This window comes from Aptenodytes patagonicus, chromosome 1 (genome assembly GCF_965638725.1).
Source record: "Aptenodytes patagonicus chromosome 1, bAptPat1.pri.cur, whole genome shotgun sequence".
NCBI classification, from domain to species: domain Eukaryota; kingdom Metazoa; phylum Chordata; class Aves; order Sphenisciformes; family Spheniscidae; genus Aptenodytes; species Aptenodytes patagonicus.
In genome coordinates, this window is record NC_134949.1 from 15,148,043 (window position 1) to 15,170,469 (window position 22,427).

General features: G+C 46.8%; 1 long non-coding RNA gene across 1 annotated transcript; it reads left to right on the forward strand.

Annotated features, from left to right (window-relative positions):
* The first annotated feature begins 2,826 nt into the window (after positions 1 to 2,826).
* Positions 2,827 to 4,368, forward strand: LOC143155660 (uncharacterized). Its single transcript, XR_012994447.1, has 2 exons — positions 2,827 to 3,000; positions 3,585 to 4,368. It is a non-coding gene; the product is annotated as an uncharacterized LOC143155660 (long non-coding RNA).
* The last annotated feature ends 18,059 nt before the right edge of the window (positions 4,369 to 22,427 follow it).

Here is a 22,427-nt window from a genome sequence, read left to right on the forward strand (position 1 = left end):
AGTGGGTAATCTGTACAGTCACTGCAGATCACCAGATACATTTTGGATCTCCATAATCTGGCAGAGAGAAAGCCCAGTGGAGGACAATAAAAAAGAACACGATTAAGTGAAACTGGATGCACATATTTACTGGCAGCACTATTAAAAAAAAATAAATTCTCTCCCTTTTTACCTTCTGTTCACTTCCATCCCCCCTCTGTCCTCTTCCCAAAAATCTGCCAAAGTGTTGCCAGTTTTTCATGAGAAATATTTCCACCAGGAAATTAAATGTTGGCTACTACAGTTTACATGTTACAGGCTCATCTCCGCAAATTAGTTTAACCACCACAAAAAATGTGCCCTGCTCATATGGCAAAGAGAAAGGTGAGGGAGAAGATTGTCTTAGGAAAACTTTCCCTAAACCCATTGTGAAATCCATTTGAAAAGGGTGTTTACATTGCAATGTAAAACACAGAAGCAGCCATAACTGTTCAAGATGAATCTCAAGAATGGCTTTTCAAACAACACGCTGTGATCAGAACGATTCATTCAACCACATGGAAGCAGAATCTTGGGGACTACAGGAGAGGTTTAAACCTGGGGTTTAGAAACATTTCTGATATTTTCTTCCCTGTAGTTAGAAAGGGGAAAAAACCACAGCCATAAAGGACAACAGAAAACCACACTAGTTTCTTTTGGGGTTTTGTTTTGCTTTTATTTTTAGAAGCCTGACCTACCTCCAAATGTTTTAAGTAAAATGTTTACATGAATATTTTAGGAGCACCACTTTTTACTACTGTCAATTCCAATTGTGCTTCAAGAACTGCAGAGTCATAGGCATCTCTTACTCTAAAGGAGTAGAGCAGGATTTCAATCCTAGTCTGAGGAGCTGAGCAAACAGGCTGGGCAACTTATTTAGCATCGATTCGGTAAACAACCTAGGTGTGTACATAAAGCTTAGCACGTGCATGAATGACACGTGGTAAGGCTCTACTAGAATGCTTGCTGCATTCCAGTGTTTCCAAATCTGTTATGTTTACATATGCATTATATACGTTATATATGCAATGCTTTCACACACACATACACACACACATATATACATACATACTGTTGCCTGTTTTGTTTCTTCTATGTAATATGGCTATTTACTTTTGCTGTCCGCACTCTTGGGAGAAGCAGCCAATCTCAGAGGAGTTGGTGTTCTTACAGGCTGAATACCTGAATTTCTGTTCATGACAAGGCAGTACTGAACTTTTTTCAAATTACCTTTCCTCTGTTGACCTGTCAGCTGGATGCCTTCCTTTCAAAGCTGAGCTGTAGCAGTTTTACTATCAGTTTCTTGATACAAGTTGTTTACCACCCCATCACTGGTATTGAACTGATGAGCTTTAAAGGACTATCAGGATGTCTATAAATCAACATGAACTGAAATTCAGATATTTTGTAAGCTCTCTTGGTAAATCTTTTATGATTAGTATAAACCCAGCTCACTTCTGATAAAGCCTTGCCATCCTTTTGGTCCTAAGGAGATCACCAAGAGCCTCAGTGCTACACCCAGAAAGGGTACAGCCAGTGCTAATTGTAGTTTGAGCTGTTGGATATAATGAACCTACAAAGTCCAAGAATGAGACCAAAAGAGGAGGGTGGAAATTACAGCAGCTTGCTACACAGCAGTCTGGGTTGACTGTTGGATCCAGTAATTGATCAAAACACAAGTTTTGCAAATATCCTAGAAATTCAACAGTGAACGCTTTTAGAAAATGTTTCATTCTCAACTGCTGTTGATTTGAAGATGGTGTTATCAAGGTAAACACATTTTTCAATTCCTGCCACTCTCCCAGGTGAAATCTCTCCCTAACTTTGCTCATGTGAACAGTGCTCTTACCTACTGCAGTAGCAGAAGTCGTACAACAAAAGTGTGAAGCAGTTGAAGATCTAATTTCAGTGGGGGCTCAAGGACCTACTTGCATTAACCCAATTTTGGAACGAAGGCTTTGCAAAACTCCTGTGAAGACTGCGATCACACATTCGCTTAACTTCATGCACCTAAGTAGCCCCTTAAAGCCAAAAGAATTGCCCAGGCTTAAGATCAGCATATACACACATGATCCGCTAGTTTAGGACCATACAAGGGCTGATAATCTGATTATGCACTCATACTCGATACAAACATTCAGGAACACAGACACCTTCTGATCATCAAGTTCATTTTTCCCAAAGTAGCAACGTGTCACACGATCTCTTCCCTGACCTTACCAAGCTCAGTATAGCTCGGTGCCAAAGGAATTCTGGCTTTTGACCCTGGTCTTGAGGAGTTCTTGAAGCAGGTCCTGAATGTGGCTCCTGATCCCTTTGATAGCTTTGAGTGATTCAGGGTTTCTCAGAAGAGAAACATTTCAAAGTACTTTTAAATCAAGCTTTGCCATTTTTCTGTTTATGCACACTCAAATGGCTGAGTCCAAAGCCATATACTACAGGCATACACATATCCCTCATCATATTTTCAAATAACTGTCATTTGTTTTAAAATGATAACACCTAAAAGTATGCATATGGAGAATCAGGAGAATAATGCATAAGTGATAATCACTACATAATGATTTGATTCAGTGATACATTGTCGATTAACACATGTAGCAAAGTGCTTGGGTTTTCAATTCGTATAGCCCAGATAAAGTATCTAAGAGCACTGCTCTTGACATTTGATCAGTGCCACGTTTTGAGTTTCTGGAGAAGCCTTAAAGGTTAGTGCTATATTTCATCCTTCCAAGCTCTGCATTCGAAGGCTCAGTCCCATGAAGCATCACCTGGTGCCAAGGAAAGGCAGGCATTATTTAAATCACATTCTGACATAAGCTGTGCAGAAGTCTCACTTGGCATCTTCTTTGCAGGCAAAATCAGTACCTTCAAGAATGGTTTAAATCAGATGAAGTACTTTTGCAGACAGGTGCAAGAAGAGGAGAGGAGAGGGAGTTAATAAGCCCTGGATTGCAACTTGGCCACCAGGAGGAGCAAATGGTAAGAAATCCAACTGGGGAGGGCAGAAAGGGAGGTATAAGATCATTTCACACCCACAATAACGTCGTCTGAGAAGTAGAGAAACAAAAAAAAAAAAGAGGAATTTAGCATCAACTGGAGAGATTTGATGGGCTGAGTGAAAATGTCTGTTGGCTGGAGGAGACAGGGACTGGCGGGAATGGGGACAACAGTTGTAGGAGTACAATGGGTGGAGGCCTAACTGCCCTGCTTAAGCCAGTTATTGGGCATTGGGCCACTGTGTGAAACCCTCCTCTGGCCCTTGTGTGCACTGACAGTCCAGCACCAACCTGGCTGCAGAGGGAAGGATGATGAGGTAGCTACTAGGGACAGCTCTGTGTGTGACATGCTCCTTCTCCAGAGCCTGAGCTGGCCTGGGGAGAAAGCCTTGAGGACAGCACCAAAGTATAAACCAGCAAATGTGGTCTGCATCCTGGGAAATGCTAAGCAGAGAGGCTCGTGCTGAACACCTGCTGTAACTGTGGGGTGACTCCTGCCCCGAGCTGGGGGAGACGTAGGGGAAGTGCAATAACACAGAAATATCACTTTGGCAATACCTTTAACAGGAAGGTTGAATCCCTGGCACAAGAACTGAAGAGGATCTTGTGAAACAACAGTGGGAGAAAGCGTGTCTGAGGACCATTTTTGATGAAATACCGGGGGAGTGTTCACTAGGAGCTGAGGGCTGAGCTGCTGAGAACTGATGGGAAGCAAAACATGTCTGCGCTTCTGGCAAGCTGCATGCTGGCTGGAAACAATAAACTGTCCTACAGGCAATTCTCGTGACTCATTGGATGACATAGTCCTTTTCCCAAAATTCTGTCCTTCATGGATTAGAAGAGAAAAAAATATATGTACAGAGACTAAAAATATCTCTGCATCCCTTGCGCCTGCCTGACAAAAGGACAGCTCCAGCAGGTGCACCTACGCAGCAGGCACGGGTCTTGCAGAGAAGACACTTACTTCTCTGTGCTTGCAGTGTTCATCCTTACACAGTAAGAGACAGCTAAAAATAGCTTGTACTACACAAGTCTCTTAAGACCAGTCAAGGAGGACTTACAAGACCATCTCAGGTGCCTTTTTACACATGCAGCTGTGTATGCCTTGTTTTTCCTTGTTTATACAAGTCAAGAACTGATTTGAAGACAATTTGTAGCTTGGTGTAAGATACAAAATAAAGCATCAGATGTCCCCCAAAGACCTGATTTTTAACTCTGCTTCTAAGATGGGATCTGATGTTTACTGCAATGTGGAGAATAAGACAATAGAGATTTTTTAGTTTGTCAAGTAAAGCTTTGCCAACTTTACTGCTGTCATATAGTCAATAAACCAAGCCATGTTACTCAAGCAGTTCACATCTAATACCTGCTTTTTTTTTCAAACACAGGGTAAAAAACCTTGGAAGAATAACTCTTGGATTTCATAGAATTGCATTGCAAAAATAACTTTTGCACCTTTCTAAAAGTGGTGATGAAATCCAAAACAGGAAATGTGATGAACATGTATATTTACAAAGCTTTAATGGTCTGAGCTGGGAAAGGAGATACTGCTGTATTTGAATATACAGTCCTAATGAAAGAATAAAGAAGCAAGAAACCTTTAGAAGCAGCTAGCACTTCTCACTGATCCAGCCTCCCAACATCTGTGACCTTTGAAAGAGAGTTTCAAGTAACAGTGATGACATCTGGTTTGTTGTTCTCATTCCTGAACCTTCTTGCCTGTAACAGCACAGAATAATCAGAAATGCCTTGCACTCTTCATTGCTTGCTTTTAAATTAGCATTCCAAGTCAAAATAGAGAATTTTGTTAAACACAGTCACACAGAGTGGCAGATTTTTAGTTTTTGCTCCTCATTCTAAAAATTCTTCAAAGCCTTTGTCTCCTCAAGAGAATAATTAAAAGAAAAAAATGGGTTTGAAGTGCTTGCAGAGACAGTCCTTGCAGAGGAGAAAGCTCCTATGTCTAGACTGCTTGTGCAAATCTAGCCCTGAGGTTAGTTTTTAGTCTCAGCCAATCTCAGTATCTTATCACACCAGAAATGGGTCCGTCCAGGCTAAATTGCTGTGCATCGAAAGGACAGGATTAAGCAGCTCACAGGGCTGTTGACAGCATTGAACTGGGCAGAATGAGAAGCTTCCATGCCTGAGTTATTGGCTGAGTGCCCTTTATCAGCTCTGGATTCACACCAGGCTGAAGGTGCTAAGAAAAAGTGATAGGCATGCGTGCGGTGGTTGTATACTCATACTCACAGACTCTCACTCTCTCCATACAGACACACATACGTATATATATGTGTGCATATATATGCTTATATAAATACACTCTATTGCTTCATAATCACATTATTTACATGTGTTATATATATATGGTCTGTAGTATATGTATTTTATATCTACAGCTCTCCTTATATGCATATGGGTATCTGTCTATGTATACACACACACACACACACACACACACACAATCACAGCATTATTTTAAATTCCAGTGGTACTGGAGTTTCCAGGGACTCGTGAGAAGGACACAGTAATGCAGCCAGACTGTCTGTGCGGGCTGTGCAGAGCCACACACCATCTTCTTGAGAGATGTTTGGTTACAGTCTACCAGGTAAACTGTTACATACAAGGCTGCAAGTACCAACAGCCACTGCTGGTGATTTGGCAACCCAAGGTTGAAGCAGGTGACGATCACAAAGCCTTGCCTTAAAGCCCCTCCTGACCCATGAGAAGCTTCGAAGATTAGAGCTTCACATCCATTCACTCTTAATGCAATCAGATGAGAGCAAGATACAACACACATTGACAAGGGATGAAGTAAAAGTGTGGGCGTCCATTGGCTACTGGCAACAGGGGCTGCACCGATAGCCGGTGCGATGTGCTGGAGCAACGAGCTTAACACACATGTCAGCTAGCCCTAGACATTGTCACTGGCTGCTAGATCTGGTCTCCTGTCCAGCTTTCCATCAGAGAATCACAGTTGGCAGAGTTCCCCCCGAGTGAGTGGAGATGCCCCTCATGCCAGCTTAAGGCCCTGGAGGAGGAGGATCAGGACTGCAGGTTCCAGGCATCCCTTTTTCATGGCTTCACAGCACAGTGAGACGGGTATTCACACAGGTGGCTTCATGCAAACTTACCAGTCATGATTCATTCTGCAACTCCACTACATAAGCTTGGAGATTAGAATAGGGTTCACAAAGGTAAATAAGGAATGGGATTCTATAGTTTACATCTGATATGTCTTAAATATGCCATAAAAGTCTGTTCTGTTGCTCAGGTACATACTGAGAGCCGCAGAGCCAGCAGCTGGGACGCAGCAGGTACCACAAGCACTGGATCTCCCCAAAGGGAAGGAGGAGTGTATCGGCTGCCCTGCAGTCACTAGCACAAATTTTGTTCCTCCATGGCATTTGCCAAGATGCTGAACATTGTAGAGCATGGCATGAAAAGATACTGAACTCAAACTTTGATTTTCAGATTTGCATAGGGCTGAGCTGTGTGATTACCTCTAACCATCAGGCCAGGAAGAACAACTGAGATCATTTGTCTGAGTCCTTACCTAATTCCCCGAAATTAGTCCTTGATTCAGTTCCAGTAACTACAGTTGAATTTGAGGGTAACCTTCAGAGAAACATTGACTGAAAGCTTCTCCAGGGATGGCAAATGTATGACAATCATCACGCTCATTAGTGAAAATAATTATATTGTATTTCTCACTTAAACTTATCTATCAACTCTAAATGCAGAAGGCTATTGTATCTTCATCTGTAACATCAGAACCCTTTGGCAGGTTCTTACAGGCCATTTAGAGAAGATAAGTAGACCTTGTGTCTCCTGTAAGAGGTTCTTCAGGCCTTCAGACAGTATTGGTCTGTGCTGAACTTTCTCTGATTTTTTTACATCCTTCTTGGAGTGTGAACTCCAGGACTGGACACCATATTGCAGCTGCACCCATGCCAAATGCAGAAGGCAACAAACCTTACTGAGTTCCTGCTCAGTGACAAGCTGGGGACTATGTTCAAGAACAGCATTGACCCTGAAGGTCCCAACATCATATTGTCATTTCATTATAACTGATTATCTATCAGTAAGCTCTAATCTCTTCCAGAATTACTGCTCTGCAAGACAGAACACCTTATTAGGCAAACATGACCTGCATTTTTTTGTTCCTAGATATATTAGATTGTATTTTACCAAACTGAAATACGCATTATTTGCTTGTGCCAGTATTCTTACCAATTCCCCCAACATTGTCAATAATGATTGTTTTCTTCTGGATCTCTCCTGAAAAAGACAAAGATCCAGTGTCAATTTTGTATTATCTTTTATCTCAGTCAGAGATTAAGGAAGCTTCCTTACACAAGTCTAAGCGTATTGCTACAATAACATCATGTTTATCAGCCAAACTTCTCAAACTAATTTAACATCACTTTTAAAATGAGAATGTAATATCTTTCATAAGTGTAGGTTATGCAACACTAATCCTATTACCTTCCTTTAATTATTTATTAGTGGATCGCTGTACCAGTTCTTCCAATATTATTGGAGACTGGCAGGTCAGTAATTAAGGGGACCTGAACCACCAAGCATTCGATGAACTGATCTCCCATCCAAAGCTCAGACAAAGCACTGCTGAGACTTGAGGAGCAGCACAACTCACACCATATGTGGCAAGCCTAAAGTAATCAGATAAAGAAAAAAAGTGTGAACTTTTTAAGGTCTGACAGACCTTATCTGACACAGGGGGGCAGAACGATGAATGCCTCTGAGGCAGTGGGCAGCGGGAAGACACCATGGGCTCATCCTTTCCCTCCTACCCTGCCCACAGCCCAGGACCCCATTCCAGCCCCCATTGCCATGAAATGCAGCTCAGCCCTGCCCTGCAGATGCCCAAACCAAGGATCCCATGGCCTGGGGCTGCCAAAATCCCTGGTTGCATCCAGTGGTCCTAGGGCTTTGTCACGGGCAGCCACTCTGGCCAGACTGCTGGTCAGCCTGGTGGTACGGCCGGCCACAGCCACCATAGCCGTTCCCTGTTTCCTCCCGCATCCCTCCGCACAGCAACCTCCACTAAAGCTGTAGGCACAAAACAGGCTCCTAGCCTTCTGTGTACCCCCAGCAAACACACGCCCATGCTCCGGTCACGTCCTGGTGGCCTCCCCAGCTTCTGAGCACCCTGCTCCCACAGCGGGGTCTGGGCAGGGTCACAGAAGGGTGCTCAGCAGGGCAGGGTCCTTGATGATGTCCAACAGCAGACCACTCAGGATGGATGTGGTGGAGCTTTTGAAGCCAGAGGAACTCTTGGCAGTTCCCCATCATTGTGGGCAACCTGTGATGATCCCCGTATCCCTATCCCAGCCTGGTGGACCTTGCAGGGCAGAGGAATGTTGTGGGCCAGAGTTGTGCTGCTCCTCAAGTCTCAGCAGTGCTTTGTCTGAGCTTTGGATGGGAGATCAGTTCATCGAATGCTTGGTGGTTCAGGTCCCCTTAATTACTGACCTGCCAGTCTCCAATAATATTGGAAGAACTGGTACAGCGATCCACTAATAAATAAAGAAAGACCCCATGGGGGTCTTTCTTCCTGTCCCCCAGACACTGACTGGCAGCTGCCCTAACCAGTCACCACCACACCCAGGAGCAAGCCCAGCGGGGTACCAAAGGCTGGGACTGGACACCCTGGCAGCGCACTGGTGTCTTCCAGACCCCGGCAGGGCCTGCACTGGTCTCACATGTTCAAAGCTGTTGCTTGGCAGAGGGCTGACCAGACTGGGCTGCAGGTGGAGATTGTGGTGATATCCTCACTGCAGGCATTGATGCTTTGGCAATGTCAAAGACTACAGTCAAGTGTTGAGAGCCCCAGAGCAACTGAGATCCTATTTTTGCCTAGCAGTTGCTTGTTCATGCTCAGAATGAGTGTGGAAATATAGTAGCAATGGTGGGAAGATGTTGATGCCTTCATTGTGTGCAAGAGGAGCGGTCCCATGAGGATGACAGGCACAGCCTGTGGGCTAATGCTCCCTCCCGTCCCCACGGCAGAGAGCACAGGGACTGAGTAAAGCTCCACATCTGCCCCGCTCTGGGTCTGCGCATCTCCCTGGCAGAGGACGAGATCGCTGCGCAGGCTCCGTCTGCCTCCCATGCCGCACTGGGTTGCGCAGCACATCCGAGGGCACGTGGAGGAGTGGTGGTGTGAGCTGAGGCTGCTACAACATCTGCATCCCGCCAGCAAGCAGGAGCAGCACACGTGCAGCAGCAGCCTGCGGCAGCACTGCACACAGGCATGGAGGCAGCTGGAGGGAAGCGAGGACATAGCTCGCTGCATGGACAAGGCTGATGAAAGTCAATCCCCACCCATTTTGCTGTCTTCCTCTCTCTCTCTGGACATATGTACATAAAAGAAAATAAGCAAAACATATATATATTCATATACATAAAAAAACACACCCACATACTTCACGCACACACCCATATACCTCCTTTCTAAGAATAGTCTGGTAATCATGTTCACAGTTTGCTGGAGCTTCCACAATCAAATCATGCAGGAAAGGGGTGGTGTAAAGCTGTAGTCAGAAAGCAATTTACTTTTTCAACTACTCTTTGATAAACTGAGTGATGTTCGCTCAGGGGTAAGGTAATACCTATTTGCCAAAGAACCAGTTGCAGAAGTGTTGTGAGACAGTGGAGTCAGAGGGATGCCTCTCTTCATAGTGTTGTCATGCCAAGGTGAATGTGTCCTACCCCACTGCCTTTACTCTGTTTTTAAGAAGTTTCTGGTGCTTGAATAATACTTCTGTGATCTGTAGTAGTGTGTGAAGGCACCTTGTGGTTCCCTTCTTTTGCAAGGTCCATGCATTTAACTGGAGAGGTGGCGAGGGCGGATTCCAGGTGGAGGGGATGGATGCTGTATGCAGACATCCCTTAGGACAGAGTGTCGCAGGGGTTGCCTGAAGTAGAAATATACAGTCATGGTCCAGAGAAAAAGCAATCAAATTCTGTATAAGCTGCCAAAAAAAAGCATCAGCCTGGGTTGTTCCAGAGAGCAGGCTGGCGTGGGAGCCCACACAGGCAGTGCTGCTGTGAAAGCCTTGGGAAAAGTCACTCCTGGAAACAAAACACCCACTCTGGTGATTTGCCTGAAGGGCGACATCTCTTTGAAATACCACTCATCTCCAGAAGAAACAGCCTTCCCTGGGGCCTGGCGAGGAGGACAAGGTGGCAGCTAAACCCTTGGTCTGTGTAAGGGCTGTGCGGGGCTGCACAGAGTCCGCACAGCACAGACCAGCGAGGAAATGCTGGGGCAGGGCGCCACAGTCCTTGCCTGAACAGCCCAATCAGGGCGCCGGCGATGGCAGACCACAGCCCCAGCAAGCTCACGCCAGAAGTCGAGCCAAGGGATGTTGTGCAGAGCCCAGTTCCTGTCCACAGTGCCCAGCCGTGCTCTTGGTATGGATGTCCCCGGAGCAGGGAAACCCTCGTGGAGCAGCCACAGGTGCTGCTGTGAGCCCAGATGTGGGTTTGTGATTTGGGAGGTGAGCTGGAGGGTTGTCCCCAGTGAAGGCCACTCCTTGGCCTATGGCGAGACCCTGGTTTTGCTTGAATAATGAAGGCTGCACGTGCATTGGGACTGGGCTTTATGTTCACTTTATGCAGTGAAATATTGTGATCTTTCTGGTTTCCAGTTTCTGATTACTTGCCTTGTCCACGTCTTTCTCTAATACCATAGGCACTTTCCTCCAGCTAAACTCTGGCATTGCCTGGGCATTTGATGGGGCTGTGCAACCCCCAGTAAAACCCCTTTTGGCCTATTTTTCCACCAGGCTGCAGCGGACAGGACAGGGCTGCCAGCTTACCAGGGAACCTGCTACTGCTGCACTGCTCAGAGCCACACAGATCAAGCCAAGTTCTCCCACATCACAGCGAGACAGGGAAAGCTTGTCCTTTCCTCCCACTGCCCCAGGAAAAATGTGACGGAGGGCATTTGGCCAAGACCTCATCACCCCAGTAATCCTTCTGTTATTTTTTCTGCATTAACAGGCGGCTTTGCTAGATGTCATGCTCAGGGTAAAAGCCAATTTCACAGGCCCTGACACGTGCGGGAATGATGCAGGCTGCAGGCAGAAGCAAACGCCCATGCTCTCCCCTCTTTCCCGCAGGTAAGCTTGGCTGCCTCCATCCCACACTGCCTCCCTTGCTGTAACCCAGAGGCGACGGCTCAGAGGCAACTTCAGTCCAACTCCTGCATCGGGCATTTTGTGAAAGAAACTGTCTCCTTTGATCTGCTGATCTTTGATCTTCTAATATAACTAAAGATCCTGAATTAATGCTGCTGTTGTCTGTGGTTCTGCTTGTCTGACAGGGAGCCTGAGTTCCAGATATTCTTTTGTTCAGTGCGCTGTCGAGATGCTCTGATAAGTGGCGTTTTTGCGACTGGTTAAATAGCAACTGTGTGCAGAGAGCAGGGTTGATGGGAAGGTGACAGCAGTCCCTGTTGCAAGGATTTGGCTAATTATAAAGTAGCAGCTCCTCTGCTGATGTGAATTGTCACAGCCTGCACAAGCTATAAAAATTCACATCAGCCAAAAATTTGCTGCAGCTTTGTCTCTCTAATATAAATATTTATGTGGACGGATCTGGCTCCATCTTGCGATTTGATAGTCTATGAAATACCTATGGCTTCAGACCTCCTCCTCACCTCTCTGCCTCATTATAGCTCTAACAGAAGGTATTATAAACAACAGAGCTTATTTCCTGACATTAGGATTTTTATTTGAGTCTTGATTCTATGACAGTCAGATCATATTACTATTGGCAACAATTAAGGTGCATGTGGATTGCCTTTGTTATCCTTGTGGATACAGGATGCTCAGATGCATTCTGAAGCACCAAGAGATCCAGAAAAGAACTAAAGCAATTATAACTACGCATTTCATTTCAAGTTGAAAGCTTCCCTATGTCTTGCTTATTGTCTTTAATAGAGCACACAGATGAGCACATGTTTTTAGGGCCCTAGCTGCTTAAAGCCTGGAGATCATGGTGGATATTTAAAGAAAGAACAGAAAGAAATGGACCACTGTTTTTTCAGATGTTTTCTGAAGGAGTGCTTGTGAACACAGGTGATGTGACGCAGCACTGGGAAGGGAGCAGAGAAGTGGCATCACAGACCAATTCAGCTGGAGGAGGAAAGAGCTGAAACTCTACCTCTGTTCACATCCGTGAGTCTGAAAACCTCTGCTCAGTGCCACTCTGAGGCCCACAAATACTGGTTTTCAAATTTCTCGGGACCTCCAGCTGCACCCCCAAGCGAGGCTGGAGCTGCCCCGGGCTGTCAGGAGGAGCTGCTCAGTGCTCATGTCCCAGCCAAGGTGCAGACATGGCTTCAGCCTGGGCAACCTGGGGGCTGAATCCATCCGGTACCTTCATGACACAGCTAGCACACAGCAGCAACATCAGATGTCTCATTAAATGCGGAAACATTGAATACCAGCCTCTTTTACCTAAGGCAAATGTGGTAAATTGAATTCCTTTCTGTGCCAGAAGAGGATTTGAAAGCACATCTTCCAGGAGCCAGGGTGACCCCCAGGAGCCTGCTGGCAGGTCAGGGATGTGGCCTCACACTGAAGCTGTGTGATGGCATAAAAACGGGTATCAGACATCCCAAGGTTATCAGAGGACTGGGGACACAAGTGGACATAGGTGGTCTGGTGGTCCTTGCGCTCACCCGGGCAGGGGAGTCCTGGTTCCTTCTCCTTATTGCCTGGGTTGGCCCTGTGTGATAGTGTGGCAAGTCTTGGGATAAAGTGCAGGAGCAAGCATGGGGAGCCAGACTGGACCCCCTTTCTCCCTCCTGGGCCAAGCACTTGGCCTGGGTCTGGCTGGCTGGAGTTAACTTTCTTCATAGCAGTCTACATGGTGCTGCGTTTTGGATTTGTGGCTAAAGCGGTGTTGATAGCACGCCAATGTTTTAGCTATTGTTGAACAGTGTTTGCACAGCATCAAGGCTTTCTCTTTTCCCCACTCTGCTCCCACTGCTGGCAGTGGGCAAGAGGCTGGGAGGGGACACAGCTGGGAGAGCTGAGCTGAACTGGCCAAAGGGATATTCCATACCATAAAACATCATGTCAGCAATAAAACTGGGGAGAGGAAGAAGAAGGGGAGGTTTGGGGCTTCTAAGGTGGCTGTTGCTCAGAGACTGGCTGGGCATCGGTCTGCTTGTGGGAGGTGGTGAGTGATGTCCTTTCTGTCACTTGTGGTTTTTTTTTCCTCGTTTCTTCACCTATTAAACTGCCTTTATCTCAACCCACAATTTTCTCACTTTTGTTCTTCCTATTCTCTTCCCCCATCCTGCTCGAGGAAGGGGGAGTGAGTGAGCAGCTGTGTGGGTGCTTAGCTGCTGGCTGGGGTCAACCTAGCTCACTGCTTTGAGAACCTGGCTGCTAAATGACTTCCAAGTAATTTCATGGAGGTGGGTGAAGCATCACCAGGTCGGCTAAGGTAAGAAGGATTTAGCCTCAGAAATACCAACCAGACTGGGCTTCCCAACAGATGTGGGCAAATGTGGGCAAACCCTCCCTGGGCAGGTACAACATCTAGGCACCGAGACAGGGAGTTGCATGGACCTGCTGCTTTACATGCAGACAGAGCTTGCAGGTCAGGGATGGAGGTATCTGTGGTACCTCCTGGGTTAGGTTTGGCAGGGGGACTAATTTTTGCAGTAATGGACACAAGTACCTCAACTGCCCTTTGGAAGTGCACCTTAGCAGGGATCTTTTCTAGATACATTTGCAGAGTCAGGCTGATAGGCCTGAAATTGCTGCAGTCATCCTCTTTATGTGCTGACATTGCAGATTTGCACCTGAAAAGCCTATCAGGTAACACCATTCCAACCTCATAGGGCAAATCTATGAACAAACAAGCAAACAAAAAGCCCAACCCAGAAGATAGATGTTTACTACCAAAGTACTAGTTACTCTCTGAATCACAGCTCCTGTATCACCTTGTCTGATAAGAAGTTGGAGGGACTGTAACAGTAAGTCACACTAAGATACTAGTTTGCACATCTTTCTATTCTTGACTCGTTCCTCTATTAGTTTTAGAAATCATAGGTGTGGAGAATAGATCACAATTTCAACAGATGACTGAGGAATTCTGAAAAGGTGATATAAATGGAAAGAGAAGGAAACAGAGATAGACTGCATGCAATATCGGAAGGGTTAGGTAGGAATGTACACAGAAAAAACTGATCAGGAACCATTAAGTTAAATGCTTAGAAGAAATGCTAGCATATCGCTAAGAAGTACTTGCTTTCAACCAAATATGAAAAGTTTTTATGTGTTCACAGATGGTTAGTGCCATGAAATTTGCCCCACAGTACAATTAGAAATTGCTAATCTGTTGTATTTAGAAAATTCAAACTATCATTCAAGGGGAAGGGGGGCACATGGGCCATCTTTCCCCCCCGCCCAGTTTTAAAGTAGTGAGTCCTGCTTGGTTCTGTGAAGGAAAAGTTCTTGAGCATCCACCCTGACAAGTCCTCTCTGGAGGTGCCTGCCCACAGCCCTGGCTGAGCTGCCTGAGGAGTGGTGTTTAGGTCTTTCCTTGCTCTCAGCAGAGCAGCTCTCTAAGGCTTGCCTGGAGCACTGACCATTTTGGGTCCCACCCTGAGACCATGGGCTCTTGCATGCACTGGAGAGGGGACTGTGGGCACCCAACAGGGTGCAGGCATCTGCATTTCACCCTCAAAGGGCTAACACTTGACCTGTAGGCACCCAAATTCTTACTAAGAGTTGGCCCTAAGGAGAATGCATTTTACCTGTTGCATGTCATTCATACCCTTACAGGCTCCCATTTCAAAGGGAATTGAAGCCAGCTGGTGTTGGGAAGGAACGCCATTTTAAGCTAGAGTCCATGCAGTAATGAGAAGTATTCTCAAGTGCAGAAAAGGATGCCTCCAAAGTACAGAAGAATTAAAAGAAAGCAAACCAAGTTCTGTAGAAATACGATGTGTTGCAGTCAAAGGACCAAGGATGTGCATCTAAATTCCCTGCAAAATGAAAGCTTTGGAAATGACAATGGCATGCATTAAATATAAGTCAACACAAAGTATTGAGAGAAAAATAGTGTACAACAGTTCAATTTACTGAAAAAAAGCATGAAGGCTCAATTTTGATTCTCTATTTCAATGTAATTCTAGAAAGAGAAAATACATTTTCCCATGAGAAAAAAACACATTAATGATTCCGTCTTTTCAAAAGCACGCGGGAGAATGCAATATGACAGGTATAAAAGTGTGTAATGTTTAAGAATTCTAACTTAAAAGATTTCAAAGCAGTGACAACTCAAAACTCACAGTAGTAGAAAAATCATATTCCTAAGATGCTGAGAAATAATTGGATTCATATTTAGATGTGAATTAAACTATGAAACCAGAGAAACTACTCAATCAAGAATATCAGTACTTGCCAAGGACAGCAACTTTTTTGTCTTACATGAACATTATAATTCTACCTCCATGGGAGGGGGAAGGGGGATGGTCTGGTGCATAAGGTACTAGTTTGAAATACAGGTTCAATTCTTTGTAGATGTCCTCCCTGCCCTCAGACAAGTAATTAAGCTGCGCAACCCAAAAAACATTTTCTTACCTAACTCCCATCAGACTTCCAGCAAGAGATAGGGAGGGGTTAGGCAGTCCTCACCGGGGCATTGGGCTCCTCATGCCTCAGTGTACTCTTTATAAACAGGGATAATAGTGTTTCCTGTCTTAAAAGTGCAATAGCAGGTGCTCAGATATGGTGACAATGGGATCCAAATTCCATACTGTATTGGGTTTGCGTGGCAAGGTTTTGGTAGCGGGGGGGCTACAGGGGTGGCTTCTGTGAGAAGCTGCTAGAAGCTTCCCCCATGTCTGACAGAGACAATGCCAGCCGGCTCCAAGATGGACCCACCGCTGGCCAAGGCCGAGCCCATCAGTGACTCTGTGATAACATATTTAAGAAGGGGGAAAAAAACTGCTGTGCAATAGAAACAGCATCCGAAGAGAGGAGTGAGAACATGTGAGAGAAACAACTCTGCAGACACCAAGGTCAGTGAAGAAGGAGGGGGAGGAGGTGATCCAGGTGCTGGAGCAGATATTCCCCCACAGCCCGTGGTGAAGACCATGGTGAGGCAGGCTGTCCCCCTGCAGCCCATGGAGGTCCATGGTGGAGCAGATATCCACCTGCAGCCTGTGGAAGACCCCATGCCGGAGCAGGTGGATGCGCCCGAAGGAGGCTGTGACCTTGTGAGAAGCCTGCACTGGAGCAGGCTCCTGGCAGGAGCTGTGGCCCCGTGGAGAGAGGAGCCCATGCTGGAGCAGGTTTGCTGGCAGGACTTGTGGCCCTGTGGGGGACCCACGCTGGAGCAGTCTGTTCCTGAAGGACTGCACCCCGTGGAAAGGACCCACGGTGGAGCAGTTTGTGAAGAACTGCAGCCCGTGGGAAGGACTCATGTTGGAGAAGTTCATGGAGGACTGTTTCCCGTGGGAGGGACCCCACGCTGGAGTAGGGGAAGAGTGTGAGGAGGAAGATGCGGCAGAGACAACGTGTGATGAACTGACCGCAACCCCCATTCCCCGTTCCCCTGCACCGTTTGTCAGGGAGGAGGTAGAGAATTCAGGAGTGAAGTTGAGCTGGGAAGAAGGGACGGGTGGGGGGAAGGTGTTTTAAGATTTGGTTTTATTTCTCATTGCCCTACTCTGGTGTTAATTGGCAATAAATTACATTAATTCCCCCGAGTTGAGTCTGTTTTGCTCATGATGGTAATTGGTGAGTGATCTCCCGGTCCTTATCTCAACCCAGGAGCCTTTCGTTGTATTTTTCTCCCCCTGTCCAGTTGAGTAGTGGGAGTGATAGAGTGGCTTGGTCAGCACCTGGCAGCCAGTCAAGGTCAACCCACCACGCATATATTCATGCTGAACATACTATACACTCTCTATGCAGGTGTATGTATGGCCCAGGCATGAAAATGTGGGAGATCCCAAGGTAGTGGTGACCTAAGCAATTTTTCAGAGGTTGCTGAAGTGCTTGTACCAGCTCAGTCAAAAGGCTTTGATAAATCCAATCGAGTTATTTAAGTGCTTGCCCCATCCTGTAAGGAAAATTTGTATTTTAATAGCTGAGTGGGATTAACATCTTCCAAGCTCAGGAAAAGTGTTGTGCTGCAGGCAGGGGCCTATCTTCACTCCTTGGTGGTTTCCACCTTGGCTAAGCTGCTGGGAAAGTCAGTTGTGTGAAAACCAAGCGTACTCTGGACAGCTGTGATTTAATCTGAGAGGATCCTGCTGCTAACACATGCCCAGCATCTTCAAGATCGAAACCATCAGCCATTGGTTAGACAGTGACCCTGGTACATGCATCCCAAGGCACCGGTGGCCTCAGGCTGGTTCCAGCAGCAACGGCTCTGGAGGACAAGGACTAGAGCCACCACAACTCTCACGAGATGGCAGGTGATAAACAACTGAGGCTCCTCCACACAATCCCTGCCAGAAAATAGTGTGTCAATGTTTTTTAGTCATTCAGATAAAATCAGTTAGGACTGGAGCAGATTTCAGGAGGTCAGCTAATCCAACCTCCTGCTCAGCTGCCCTTAGAGCACTTCTGAACAACAGGTACTGAACATTTTATTAAATAACTTCCAGGGATGAAGATGCTTCTGTAGGCAGCTCAGTGTGGGGTAGTGTTTAAAGTGCTGCACAGAGCAAGAGATCAGGAGTGTGGCTAATTCATGCCCAGGGCCAAGAGGAGATCAACCATTTGAGCCCACAGAGAAGTCCCAGTTGCTGACCTACAGCTGCACATGACAGGTCAGAAGTTCAGCAGTGCAGAGGCAAGGCTGGAGCTAATCCATAATACAAAGTCTGGGAACATGTCACACAAGGGCACTCCAGAAAAAAGCAGGACTGGGTCCCAGTCGCAGTCCTGCCAGTTAGTATTTGTCACCTTGAGCAGCTCACCTCTGCACTTCGGTTACCACATCTGCAAACCACGGCAAATAGTATGTGCCTACCTCAATAAGGCCATTTGCCGTCATACTGCAAAGAGCTAAGTGTCATTTAGTGTCGTTAGTGCTGTCTAATTCTGCATTATCTTCAATAAATATGGATGTGGCAAGATGAGCTCACAGCCAAAAAGCTTTTTTATATGCTGAATGCCCTGTTTAATGGGACACCATTAAGTGAAACGGCAGTCTGTGCTTAACTCACTCTCACCCTTCAAACGGTTTAAGCAGAGCTTTCCTTGTGCAGCATGAAATCATGTTGCAACATCGAACACCAATCCCTCTGAGAGCAAATATAGTCCCTGCCTTGTCTTGTTAATAAATGCTAGAACACAGAAAAAGCTTCACGTGGTTTAACCTCCTCCTCTTCCTCAGTCACCAATAAAACTACCTGCCCAATTTTACTGGTAAAACATTTTCTACTGCCTAGGCCACTGCAAGCCACAAAACGCTTTTCTCCCTGAATTAAAATTGCAATATATTATGCAAGCAGTTCAGCAATGGAGAAAGAGCTAGAAGCCTGCAAGAAACAAAAATAGAGCCCCACACAGAATACACATGACTCTGCATTTTTTTCTTCAGGATTATAAAAGAACTGGCCTGGCCAGGTGGGTTAGCCAAGATTTAAATCCCTGTGATATTAAATGACACAGGCATGACACAACTGTTTTTGCATAATGGCTTTTTACAAATTGGCAAAACATAGACGACTTTTCCAAATGCTAGCCCTGGCCATTTTTATCTCGTGGCTAAACTCTAACTCCGTAGGAAAGCCGTTCCACCAGAATATCTGATGGTTTATGGGCAAACACACACCTGGGAGGCTGTGGACCATTTTACATTTACGGGCCCAGATATTTTCCCCAACAGATGTGGAATCCCCCTGTGGCAAATTTAAGCCTTCTGGCAATAGGCTTCCCATTTGTTGGTTACTTACCTTGTACCCATGGGATTTCATGGGCTGCAGGTTGAAAGCTGCCGATTTAAATATAAATCAACTTAATTCTGCAGAAGGATTTCTTTGCATTTGTCATGCTGTGAGAGAAAGAGCTCAGCCACTCCAGGCTGCGGGGAGGGAGGAGTGGGAGGATTAACTTTGGTGGTTATGGAGTGCTTATGGGAGGCTCCTTTCCAGGATTTCTTGTTTCAGGGATCTTCTGGGATGCAGGGCTGAGGGATCACAAGACCAGAGAAGTATCCAGCGGGGATGGCACTGGGCAGCCCCAGCGCCAGAACAACCCCTTTGCATTAAGTCTTTCTCCCTCCTGGGATTACACCTGAGCTCTGTGGCCACAGGTACAACTCCAGGTCCCCTTTAGACCAGCATCATTCTGGCCACAACTGGCCACTTCTGTACCTCTTTTGTGATGCTGCCTCCTCGGCTGCCCTCTTTGCCTGCCTTTTCTCCTGGGCCCTTTTCCCCCAGCCCAGCGCAAGGGGACTCAGGTTCAATCTGCATCTAGTCTCAACTTAACTCTGGCTCCACAAACAAGCCTGCAGTTAGAGTATCACCTGGGACCAGATATGTAGTATACTGTGCACTGCCCCTCCACCCTCACCCCCCCAGCTTTTGTATGCTCTTGGCCTGTGCTGTAACTGAGGCAAGTACCAGGTTAGATGTCTGGCCAGGGACATGCCCTGCACATGAGGATGATTTCCAAAAAGGAGCTAAACCAAATGGAGTCTTTGTCCCCAAAAGTGGGACCGATGTCCTGCTCTCTAGTTGGATTTATGCTGGGGCTGCCAAGCAGGAGGTGCAACATGAATGTCCAGCCAGAGCTCAGGGGCTTTGGCACAAGGTTACAGCATGGGGGAGAGACTTCAGGAGAGACCTTCTCTGGGCCTCTAGGCAAAAACACTAAACAGCTGGAGGGGAGGCTGTATGCTTTTGCCTTCTCTTTTCTTTGTGTCTTATCTCATCCTGTTCCTGCAACTTTTTTTGCCTGACATATCTCCTAGAGTCCTAAATTACATGACACAAGAATTTGGGACTGCACAAAGTTATTGGTCTGCAAGTGGGAGTTGTATCCCGAAAAAATTTGCCCATGGACCCACCACCTACAGACCACAACGCAGCTTAGGAAGCACCAGCCTGCAATACTTGGGTGTTGCACAAATTCCAGGAAAGCACTCCATGAACTAGATACTTTCGGGATTAGCCTGGTGCTCCCTTTGCCTATTACAAATCCTTTCATTGAAGCATGTGATACAAAGCCAGATTTTAGGGTCAGAAGCTTTTGGTCTAAGCTGTACATGTGGTGTTGCACAAGAGGATGTACAAGGGAAAGAAGCAAACTACATTGTCAAACACTGATGGTTTTTTTGCCAGCCCTTTAGTTTGGAATGTTTTACCTCTGGTTTTGAAGTTTTGGCTCATGATCACCTCACGGACTTTATTGATTTTCTGTTATCTTTGGTCCTGTAAATATTAACTACTGTCAATTTGTTTGATATGCCTGTTGCTGCTCAAGGGTCCGAGTACTATGAACCTTAACTTAAATAACGCAGTGTGACTTTTGTTCGGCGGGAGTCAGGGAGCATGTTTCGGCTGCTGTGTGATATGAATCACAAGTGAAACCAGAAAACGTGTGGCTGGAGTTAGTTGTATAACAGCAGGGCTGCATTACACAAGTGCAAAATCCTCTTCTGAAGTCAAACGGGGGATGTGCAAGTCAGGGAACACCACTAGCAACGACAGGACGTTCACCAGCTTATTGCCGGACCTTGCTTACTCATTGACTAATTAAAAAGAGCTGCCAAACTGGCACTCTACCCTTCCCCTCACTGCAGGCTGTGTTTCAATCATGTTAGAAAAGCAAGGAGAGGTTTTCAGAGTTTCATTTTGCCGGGCTGTTGTTTTGCTTTGCTGTTTGCTGAGGGCAGGGGCTGGCCATGGGAAGGGGCAGGGGCCGGCCATGGGAAGGGGCAGCAGGTTTGTCTAACCCCGGCAAGAGGCTGCTCCTCCTGGTGCACCCCAAGGCAGTGCTCCCTGCTATCGGCCGTGTCGGGGTCTGCGACCCCATTTGGGGGACAGCCTGGACCCCAATGCAGCCCTCACCACCCCATTGCACACTGGGGCCGGGGCCATGGCGCTGAGCCCTGCTTCAGGGCATGGGGACATAATGGGCTGTGCCAGCAGCGCACTGGGCACTTGTGGGGCCAGAGGCAGAAGCGATGGCCGCAGCGGTGGGAGCATAGGAGAAGCCCCCTGCTCCCAAACCACTGTCCCGCTCAGGCTGCAAGCACTGCAGCCCAAGGGTTCATCTGACAGCTGCGAGGGAAAGCCCTTTTTGCAGGGAGGTGTTCAAAACAGTATTTGCTTTCATGTCACATCAGCACGGTTTTCCGTGATGCTGGAGCACTTCTTTCCATGCTGTACCATGTGCCGTGGGGCAGGAGCTCATCCGGCTGTGCCTGCAGGATACAGGGATGCAGCCCCTTGCTGCTGGGGCTGGGCACGCTCTCTGCTGGGTTTCCCTTGGGGTGAAGTGCCTGGAGGCTTTTGTCCATCCCTTGCCACCTCCCGCTGCTGTTTGATGCTCAGAACTTCTTTTTTAAGCAGTAACAATCCAAACAAGTACGTCACAGTTAAGGTGACTCATGGCTCAAGAAGACATTCCTCTAGGTTTTAAAAGGAAACTATAATCTGATTTTTAAAACCTGAGCAGCCACACTGTATGCTCCAGATGTGCCCAAGTAACTTGTAATAACCCTCTGTGGAGGTTAAGGCAACTCCATTTAAAAATATCTTTTCAGGGTGAGAAAAATAAAATTATCTTGGCCAAACAGATGGGAAAGCACTGAGCAAGGAGGGCCAAAGTGATTTTCCCTGTGGTAGAGCCATTGCACAGCACTATAAGCTGGGGGCCCAGTGCTTTGCAAGCACCAGCCCATCAAACACAGCAACCCAGTGGTGGTCCTGGCAGCCCCCACTGCCCACCAGCCACCACGCACCACGGGTCAAGGTCCCCACTCCTTCCTGCCTGGGGTCCCCATGCACCTTCATATGCCTCCTTACACATTCCTGTTTTCTCCTCAACTTGCACTGAAGGAAGAAAGAAAGACCCTCCAGCATCTCTTGGGTGCTTGGGGAGGTCACTGCCTTAGTCCCACCATGTCTCCACCACGGGCCTGTTGTCATTGCTTAAATATTTGTTGGTGGCAGGAGGGCTCGGCCCGTGCACACGCTGTGCCTGCTGGCATCGGTGCATCCCGTGTGCCGAGGAACAGGAGGGCTGCTCTTCTGGTTTGGTAGCATTTTCTACTCCCTTGGCAGAGGCCTGAGAAATGACAGTGGTGGGGTGCGGTGGCAGCGGATCAGGACCCTGTTTTTCTACAATAGCTGCAGAACCAAAAACATGCCGGCGTGAATCAGCTGGTGCA